Below are 10449 nucleotides of genomic sequence, written 5' to 3' on the forward strand. Positions count from 1 at the left end.
TTATAGGTTTAAATGCCGTCAATAGCACCTGTCCCCGTTCAGCATCGTCTCATTCAGACCGGCGCTGTATATAATAAACGCCGCTACGTTGGCGGCGTTTATTAAATAAAGCGCCGGGAATATCCCGATGAACGTTTCAACGGCACTTGGCCCGGCGTTTTCTGGTGTCGCCGTGATTGTAAATGGGGCATTTTAAAACGCCGGTAAAGCACAAATTAAACGCCGCAAAATGTCTACTGTGGCGTAGTGTCATGTGTAGAATATTGCTTATATGTTAGAATGCTTTTACATGATGTTCTGGTCCAGCCATATGGTGATGCATAAGATATACTTGCTTGTATATGAGCTTTTTTGGCACAAACTGATTTACCTATTCTTTGATAACATGTTGTAACTCAACTTCGTTATTTTTCTTGTGAAAGATATGTATCAAGCCATTGACATGTATCTTCAGGTATATTTTACATTTATGATTAATATTTACATTAATTGTGTTTGCTTACTATTGTTTATCCTCCATTAAAATTGTTCATGTTCATCCTCAGTTATTAGAGGAAGAGAAGATGAAGGTCTGTTGTGGTATAAATTTTGAGAAGTTATCATCAGAATAATGCAAGTACTTGACTCGGAACTTAAAGTTTCCATCAAGAACAATAATTCAAGCTCTCATCTTTCAAAAGTCAAAGCTGAAAAGCCTGCTACAAAACACCACCACCAACAACCTGAAAAAGTTTAGCAGACACAGTGCTGACAATGAACAGTGTGTCATTCTTCATGCAAATAGACTAGATCTCTCAATGGAAAATGAGAAGCTAAAATCACATCTTCAAGGGATGCAATGCAGACTAATGGAGCTGGAGAAAGTTTGCAGAAAAATGCAGACACAATCTGATACAAGTCAAGAAAACAAAGTTATCCAGTTTTTCAACAGCAGGAAGATCACTCTCAAGACTTTGTTTATGAACTTTTTTGCAAATTATTTCACATATAATGTTGTACAACAATTGGAAATGTGTGTATTTGTGTGAGAATTAAAGTAGAATGTGAAAAAAGAAAAGATGGTGATCATCCTAACATTGATTACTTAAGTGAATCATTTCTAAAAACAACAAAATGGCAACGCACATCTCAAGCTACATAGTCTAGCTCTTTAAACATAACAAAACCAAAAATATAAATCACAAACAAAACCCACACTACATCTCAAGCTTAACAACTCTTCAAAACAAAACCCACACTACATTTTGGCTTGACAATTCGTTTTGGTGGATAGCCTTGGGTTGAAAACATTTTTGGCGGTGGATATCCTTTTGCCACCTCTTACACATGAAAGTGTGTAATATTTTAATTTACCATCTTCTTACGATCTTGTGCTTCATTTTGTAATGCCAAAACTGTCTTGCCGAACAAACTCAATGCAGAGATTGTAAACTTCTTCTTCGGGATTAAGCATCATTCCTGCCTTTGGAACAACTTTTCCATGTAGTGAATCCTTCAGCTGTAGTATTTTTTCTTTCTCTTTGTTTAGTATTTCTAGACTAGAAAATCCAGCTTCTATCCCATTTTTGCTTGGTTTAGAAGACACATGTTCCAATTCCACCATATTATTCTTGATTTAGATCTATATTGAATAAAAAAATTAATCAAATAAGTGTAGTATGATTAAATATACTATAGTAAAAATTAAAGAAGAGAATAAAATCTAACAAAAGAAACCAAGAACCTTAGCACTAAAGAAAAGTTAGAATCTATTAACTTCATGCACAATCCTTTATTTTTATTATGTCCTATTGTTTAGTTGATTAAGGTACTTATTTTTATAGGCAACTATTTGGAGTTGGTATGCATGTGGTAGTTCTTTACCACTTTGGTGTTTATATTGTGATGTGTGGTGTATATAATTACCACTTAGGTAGTGTTTGTTTTGCGGTATTTGAAGTTACAATGTAATTGCAAATACCACATTCAAAAATACTTTGTTTGGTTTGAGGGATTTTAAAACACTAAGTTAAACCAATTACTCCCACGAATGTATTTGGACTTATGTCCAAATTGGGCTTAAGTCGAAATACCAGCAGTTGAAAAATCCTTAGATGATGCATATATATATGTTAATATATACATATACACATATGCATATATGCATATACACATACATATATATACAAGCATACATAGGTATGTTTACATATATATATATACATACACATACATATACACATATACCTATACATTAATGTATACATATGCATATATACACACATATATACTTATACAGATATATACACACACATATATTCATATACATATATATATATATGCATATATACACACATATGCATACACTTATACATATGTATATATACATATATATACATATGTGTATATATCTGTATAAGTGTGTGTGTATATATATAAACATACATATCTATGTTTGTATAAATATACATATGCAAATATGTATCTATACATGTATATATACATATATATATATATATATATATAACAAATCATTTCAACTAAACATAAAACTTTATAATATATCATCTCTAGGTGCATGCCATTGTATTTTAAAAATCAAATATTTCAAGTTACATTGTAACTGAAAATCCACTGCATTTAAATTTACATCCAACCAAAAACCATCTTAGCGTAAGTGCAAGTGTTGTAACAAATAATAAAGTGTGATATAAAATTAAGGTTATCGATCTCACAAGGATTGAGAGTACTAATACTTATTAGTCTTTTATTATATATATATATATATATATATATATATATATATATATATATATATATATATATATATATATATATATATATATATATATATATATATATATATATATCGATTGAAATAATGAAGTCCGAAAGTTGAAAGAAAACTAAAACACGAACTTGAAATAAACACACTGGAAAAATGAGCAATAGTCAATCAAATAAGAAAGATACTGAGACAAGAAATCCCTTAGAAATCTAGACAAAAATATTAGGTTGATATCATGTACAGAATTATGGTGATCCCTTTCTTAAAGAGATTAGCAACTAATCCTATATGGAACTAAGTTGAAATTTCTTTCGAACCTAAATTCCTTATAATCACATAAAAACTATATATGAACTCCCAAATGAGGACTAATTCATGATTCCCTAATTTATGCTAATCTTTTTCTTAAGTTGATTAGCACCTAATCCTATATGAAGTTAAATTGAGATCTCTCTCCAATCTAAATTCCCTATGAATCCGTTAGCAATATCTACAAGAAATGTGGCTATTCTCTACGTTTTTTAGAGCTACAAAATTAAATTCGTAGCTAAATATGTTGAATTGTCTACGATTTGTATATTTCGTAGTAAAAATAAAAAATTTGAGGCGCCAAAAAATTTCTACCCGCGGGAAGTCCAAGGTCTACGAATTGATTTTTAGTAGCCACGATTTGTTTTGTAGGTAAAAGAGAGCCTTTTTGTCAACAAAATATATCGTAGAGAAAAGTTGTTTTACTTTTCACAACGAATTCAAGGGAATTTTATCTACGAACCAAAGCTTTCGTAGGGAAAAATAACCAAAAATTTCCCACCGCAGGAAAACCAAATCTTATGAATGATTTCTAATTGCTACATTTTTTTTTATAGGTAAAACATCAATTTTATTTGTCTACGAAACATATTGTAGAGAAAATAAGTTTTAATTTGGACTATTGGATAAGGCCGGGATTCATACTGATATTAAAATTTTAAATTTTAAAATTATTTTAAAATTTAATTTGTACTATTAGATAAGGTAGGGATCCATACTAATATTAAAATTTTAAAATTTAAAATTATTTTAAAATTAAATTTGGACTATTAGATAAGGCTGGGATCTTTTATTATTACTATTATTATTCTATTAAGTAGATTTTAAAATTTTATTTTTCAACAATTCACATTCTTAGATAAGGCCTGTATCCATACTAGTATCTATTAATGTAATGTAAGTGAGAAATATTTTTTAATAAAAAGAAAAATTCTAAAACTCTCTTGTGTTATCTTGGAAAAAATATTTTATAATAAAAAGGGGAAAAAGAAAATAAAAAATACTCTTGTCTTATCACAGAAATCATGGAGAACCGTCAGATGAAGATTAGATGGTGAAGATGGGCTTGATTCATTTGGGAAAAGCAGAGAGAAATGGTAAAGCAGCAAAGTGAAAGGGTAGGTTGGGAGCAAAGGCCACCGGTTTCTAAAGAAGCGCTTCTTTTTCTCCAATTCGATCCTTAAATCATAGTCTCGTAAGCTTCAATCAATCCTTCTCACTAAGGAAATCCAAAAAAAAATATGCTTCTCACTTGTTCTTTCCTCTCAGCCCGAGCTCCAAACCCTTGTCCAATGTCGACAGCTCGACTCTTCTTCTTCCTTTGACGTTGCCTTGCACTCTGAGGTGCTACCCTCGACGGAGCCAAGAGTTAGGGAACAGCGGAGAAGGTGGCCTGGCTGCCAGGGATATTCCGTGTTCAGGCTCGTTGTTCCTGTGTTGAAGGTTGGGGCTATCATCAGAGGCAGGGGGAGTCCATTAATAAGAAGCTCTGAGAGGAGATTAGTCCTCATATTCACACCCTCAAAGATCCCGTTAGCTTCCCTGATCATATTGTAAGCTTGCTTTTTCTTTTGTTTTCTATGCTTCATTTGTTGGTATTCTTTCGATTTCTTGATATTTTTGTTGAATGAATTCTAGTTGTTCATTGTTGTGAGCTCCTTTAGATTTATAGAGGATCACAAGCTAAGCATGGATGATGTTTTTATGTCAAATTGGAAGCTTGAAATGTGGTTTGATTGCTTGAAATATTTATTTATGTACTGTTTTGTTGGAGAATTCGAAATTAGGTCTTCTTTAGGGTTTGCTTGGATTGAGGAGGAAATTTAGGAAAATCCAAGAAAGCCTAGTCAATCATTTTCTTTAATTTGCTCATCCATTTTATTTTCTTCATATAACAATGCACAAGAATTTTGTTTTCTTGCTTTTTTTTTTTTATCTTCCATTCAGCTAAAACATACCCTTATTGATCTATATTATTTTCCAATTTTGCTGATCTCTTTAATTGTTTACTTGTTGAAGCTTGTGACTTGAGTTCCTCACTTTGCTTATGCGTTGTTATCACATGATTTCCATTTGTGCATCTTAAGCTTTCTTCACTTTAGAGTTGTAAGTCAAGGGGTTTATGTTGACATTAATATTAAGATATTGACAATTATCACTATAATCTTTTTTTGTCTCAGTGTATATCATTCATGTGGAATTAAAGATAAAATTGTTAATTTTTTAAGTCTCTTTAATTCAAATTCTTGCCTCATTTCTCTCCCAAACATAGGAAGGAATAAACCCTTTTCATGCCTTGATTCAATCCATCTTTAATCTCTAACCATACACCCGAAGAAGGGAAGAACATGTTTCTTGATGGAATTTCTTGCATTCAATAGAACACTGGATTCTTGTTTTCATTTAGTTATATCCAATTCGTCTAATCATATTCTTCTCTTATTGATCTTTTAAGTACATGATTAATGGCGTAATACATTGGTTAAGTCAACCAAATAAAGTTTATATCTTGTATGAGAAATTTGATATTACCAAATAAACCTGGAGCTTAACTATAAATTTCGTATTAAACAAGCATGCATCAATGCTCTAAATAGTTATATAATGTTTGGATTATGCTATTGAAATAGGACATATCTTCTACATTATTGATTAATACACACTCTTGCTTTTAGTGTTTGTACTTTATGTAATGCCATCTTACAGGGATTTGATCACAGTGAACAATAAGAATTGTGGATTCTAGCAGGCTATATGTTGTTAAGCATGATGAATAACAGTAATCATCTTTGGAGATAAATAACTCATTTTTATTTTATTTTATTTTTTAGCCACATTGCATTGACTATGATTTTATGTTATGTTAATCATGAGTAATATTAAATCCAGTGATTTAGAAATAAGAAAGTTAGATTAATGGGTAGAAAGCTCCAAAGAAGGTTGTGTTGGGAGTAATGGAAACCACACGAAATAAAAAGCTAAAAATGGTCGGAAATGATATGATTGATTGATAGAAAATGATATGATTTTTTTTTCATTTTTCATTCCTTTTCCTCAATCTCCTATATAGAGAATGGCAAAAGTTAAAAGAATTCTATGTTGTTAAAAGAAGAAAGTTTTCTCTCATCCCTTTTTTTCTCAATGTTACTATTGATATACATATATCTATTGAAAATTGAAGTGAGATAATTTTCAAGTACATGTTTCCATCCAATCAAATTGTAGCATGTGATAATGCTATGTTCATAGGCTCTTTGTGATTTTTTATTGGAATTAAGCTTCCTTGAGGATAAATAAATGCAAATGTTTGTTTGTATATTATGTTATTTTTTCTTTGTAAAATACACAAATTGCAGTAGCAAATAAAATAAATGTAGTTTTAACTCTATCTTGTTATTTGTGGTATGATATGCTCTATTGATGTAAGTCACCACTAACATTAGTCAAATATTTCAGTTTTATTATTTTTTGGGTTGCTTATAATTGTGTATGTGTTTGTTTTTGTTGATTATGGATGATTTTTTATGTGCATGGTTGCTCACACAAACATGCTACTTCTATGTTTGAAACATGGAATAGAGTACCAAGGACAATGAATGAAATAGCGCATGAGGAGACTTCAACCGCAAAGAACTTTCATCAACGTAAGAAGAGGCATTCACAAAGGATTCAGAGTAGTAGAACATTAATGTATTCAAATGACGAGAGCATGATAGATAACTTGATAAGTTTTAAATTTTACTTTGAGTAAGTTATATTGTTTTTGAGCTATTTATACTAATATAGCTATAAAATGGTTTTTAATTGTTATTTGTAATATGCCCCTTTTAATTAATGTAGGCATCTATGGAAAAATTTATCCTGAAGAAAAAGAGGAGGTCTTCTATATGTCTTGATTCTTTATGGTCTTCTATGTACAAGAGCAAGGTGACAAAGGACAAGGTGCCCAAGTGGATCAAAATGAAGAAGACACTTAAAAAAAAATATGTATTCATTCCCATTGTTTGTTGGTGAACTCTAATCCATATAAAAATTCTCCACTTAGTGTGCCTTTCATTCATTTAATGTGTAAAATGAAAGGGGACACTGGAGCCTTGTTACCCTTTGCAACTTTTGTGAAAATTGGCAACCAAACATTGAGAAGCCTTTCATGTTACTATTAGATTCACTTCATCAAGCAAATCCAAAAAGGCTGGAGCCAGATATAAGAAGGTATGCACTTGTTTTCCACCTTTCTTTTCCTTTAGATAAATAAGGGTTCTTTTTTGTTCTTTTCTTTGGTAACGAGTATCTTGAGGGCTTACTATTATCCTTAAAACTTACATAATGAATTAATATTGTTTAGTTTGTTTATATAGACAAGCAAAATTTATTGAATAACCTTAAATTATGTTTTTATATGTCATTGCTTTATTTCATTAATCAACTAAGTTTATTTGTCAATTTACACATATTTATATTTTTTTTATATCAGATTTGTATTTGACATTTGTCAAATTGAGGCAAGAGATGAGAATAAAGCGGCTATATCCAAGATTCCTCTTCTTGTTCCCAATGTGACCATTTTTTGCCACATATCTTTATATATAGCATTGCATTATTTAATATAATGACACAACTTTAACAATGTTACTATGATGGGTTCCGCAACAAAGAAATGGTGGATTGTGGCATCTTGTTCTCTACTACATATATTTATTTGCCCAAAATGTCCCTACAAATTTTGCTTTAGATGGCTACCCATATTTTGTAAGTTAGCCTTTAATAATGAATGTGTATTTATACATATAGCAATTAAAAATTTATTCACATTGCTACATTGAGTTATATTTATTGTTTCTTCAGCTTATGGAAGATTGGTTTTTGTCAAGATGACATAGAAAACTTTCGGACGTAAATTCAATTTTTGGATGTAAGTTGGAAATTATTTACTTACCTTTATTTATTTTAGTGGACGCTTTTTAATATTAGCTAAATAAACATAGTTAAAATGTATACTTTGTGTTTATTATAGTCATCTTTACTGCATTGGATGTTTATACTATATGAGTTTTTTTTTGTTTTATATATTGCATTGTTTATAGACTTTGAATTTTTTTTGTAGCTTCTAGTGCAACAAACAAAAATTGCAGAGGTGTGACACGAGGATATGATTTGCAAAATTTGGTGAAAATAATAAAAAATAAGCTTCCTATTTATATTGATATAGATCAAGGTAGACCATTAGACCAGGTTCAATCGGCAAAGCTATCAAATGAGTTGGGTGTTATTGCTCAAACTTATTTACCTTGTCCACGATCGTTCAAGAAACTTAACTGGAAGGAGCACATAAAACCATCATTTGAGCGTCTTAGGGTAAGAATGGTTTATATTAAATAAGAAATGTAGTTTATGTATTGTTGATTTAGTAATTTATTTTCAGATGAATTTGGATGTTATTGACATCGAGACAAATCCAAGGATAACTGATTGTGTAGTTGCTATATTGAAAAATAGAATTAGAGATCATCGTCAATCTTTAAAGAAGTACTATTTGAGTTTTTCTAATTATGAGGATGCAAGGAAGAAAAAACCTAATGAGTTTATTACTCAAGTGAATTGGGAGGATTTGTGTGATTATTGGGATAATGATAAAACTAAGGTACATACATGTATTTTGTTAATCATCATCAGTAATGTGTTTTTATATTACTTGATTTCAAGAATCTGTTGAACTTTTCTTTTACTAGAAAGGGCTAAAAAAGCAAAAGTAAGCAGATCATACATGAAAACACCCCATAATCAAGGATCCAAATCCTTTGTTGTTGTTCGTCATGTACTTGTAAGATCTAAACTTAACTTTCAATCTTATAAATGGAGTTTATATATAGTCACTTTTGTTTTTTCCCATGACATAGATGAAGAAGGATGATGAAAGTGGGGAAACAACATGAATGTAATAGGGATTGAATTGTATAAAAAGCACTCACTATAAGAAAGGAAAAAGGATGGACATCTTTAGAAGCAAAAGCAAACTACATGAGTTAATTATGATATCTATATAGATTTTTATTTATATTATTGAAAGTTTGATGTTTACTGCAATTTAGTGTGCAATGCAGCAAAAGTTTAAGAAAGCTATAGATGAGAATCAAGATGTTGACGTTGACAAAATTTGTGATGAGGTTCTTGGCACTCGATCTGGGTATATTAAAGGATTAGGCTATGGCCCAAAGCCAAATGCTTCAAGATGTGGACATGCTAAGATCATTAAAGATCTTGAAGAAGAAAAAAATATGTGGAAAGAGAAATATGAAGCTGAGGTTCTTGAAAATAAAACCAATCGAGCTCAGTTGACAAAGCATGAAAAAATGTTAAGGCAGATATTATGAGCAAAATATGATAAGCATGAAGAAAATAATCAAAGGTATTGCATGATTATGTTTACCACATTATGATGCAACTTAATAAAAAATTTTATTTGATATTTTTCATTTATTATGGTTGTTGTAATTTTCTTAGGTTTGATATCTTTGGTATTTGCTTCTTTTTGCTTGGATAACAAACTTATTCTAAGAGTACCTCTTTAATAATAATTTAAGTTTTTTTTTATAAAATATTATATGTGATATATATAGTAATTTTATTTTATAATTTATTGCAGGAAAAGTATTGACAAAGGAGTGGGACACAAATTTGCATGGATTTCTTTTATGGTACAAGTGGTAGAGACAAGCTAGCATTGATACTTTGGCCTTTTGATGGTTTTGTATTTGGATGGTAACTTAGTTTTTGGAATGATTGTAGACCAAATGGTTATATTGAACATGTTACTTTTGGACACCTTTGAATTCAATATTTATATTAACAATGAATTATTAGCACGATATTTATATTAATATCGCAGTGAAAATTTAAACCATTGCCTACAATTTGTCAAACATTGATTGCAAAAATAATTGTAGCTAAATGATAAAACAAGATAAAATCACTACGAATATGAAAATTGTAGACCAATCCCACAATTCTCTACGAAAATTATCGTAGAGAAAGCATAATAGAACAAGAAAAATTCACTATTCTCAACGAAATTTTTTGTAACTAAATTTTCGAAGAATTAAGGAAACCATTGCCTACACACTATTCAGTAGCAAATAATCTTTTTCCCTCCATGATTTTTAAATTTAGCCACAAATTTCATTTACATTTTCTACAAAAATAACGTGAGAGAAAGGTTCCAAGTTTGAGCTACGAAACACGGAAATCAGAGCTAAATATTATTACTCTACGGATGCTTCTACGCTTATTCTCACGATCGTAGATGATAAGTTTTACCTACGATTTTAATATATTTTCCCACAAATGTTTACCGTGAGACATTAGTCAAGTTTCTT

This window comes from Dioscorea cayenensis, unplaced genomic scaffold (assembly GCF_009730915.1).
Source record: "Dioscorea cayenensis subsp. rotundata cultivar TDr96_F1 unplaced genomic scaffold, TDr96_F1_v2_PseudoChromosome.rev07_lg8_w22 25.fasta BLBR01000592.1, whole genome shotgun sequence".
Taxonomy (NCBI): Eukaryota; Viridiplantae; Streptophyta; class Magnoliopsida; order Dioscoreales; family Dioscoreaceae; genus Dioscorea; species Dioscorea cayenensis.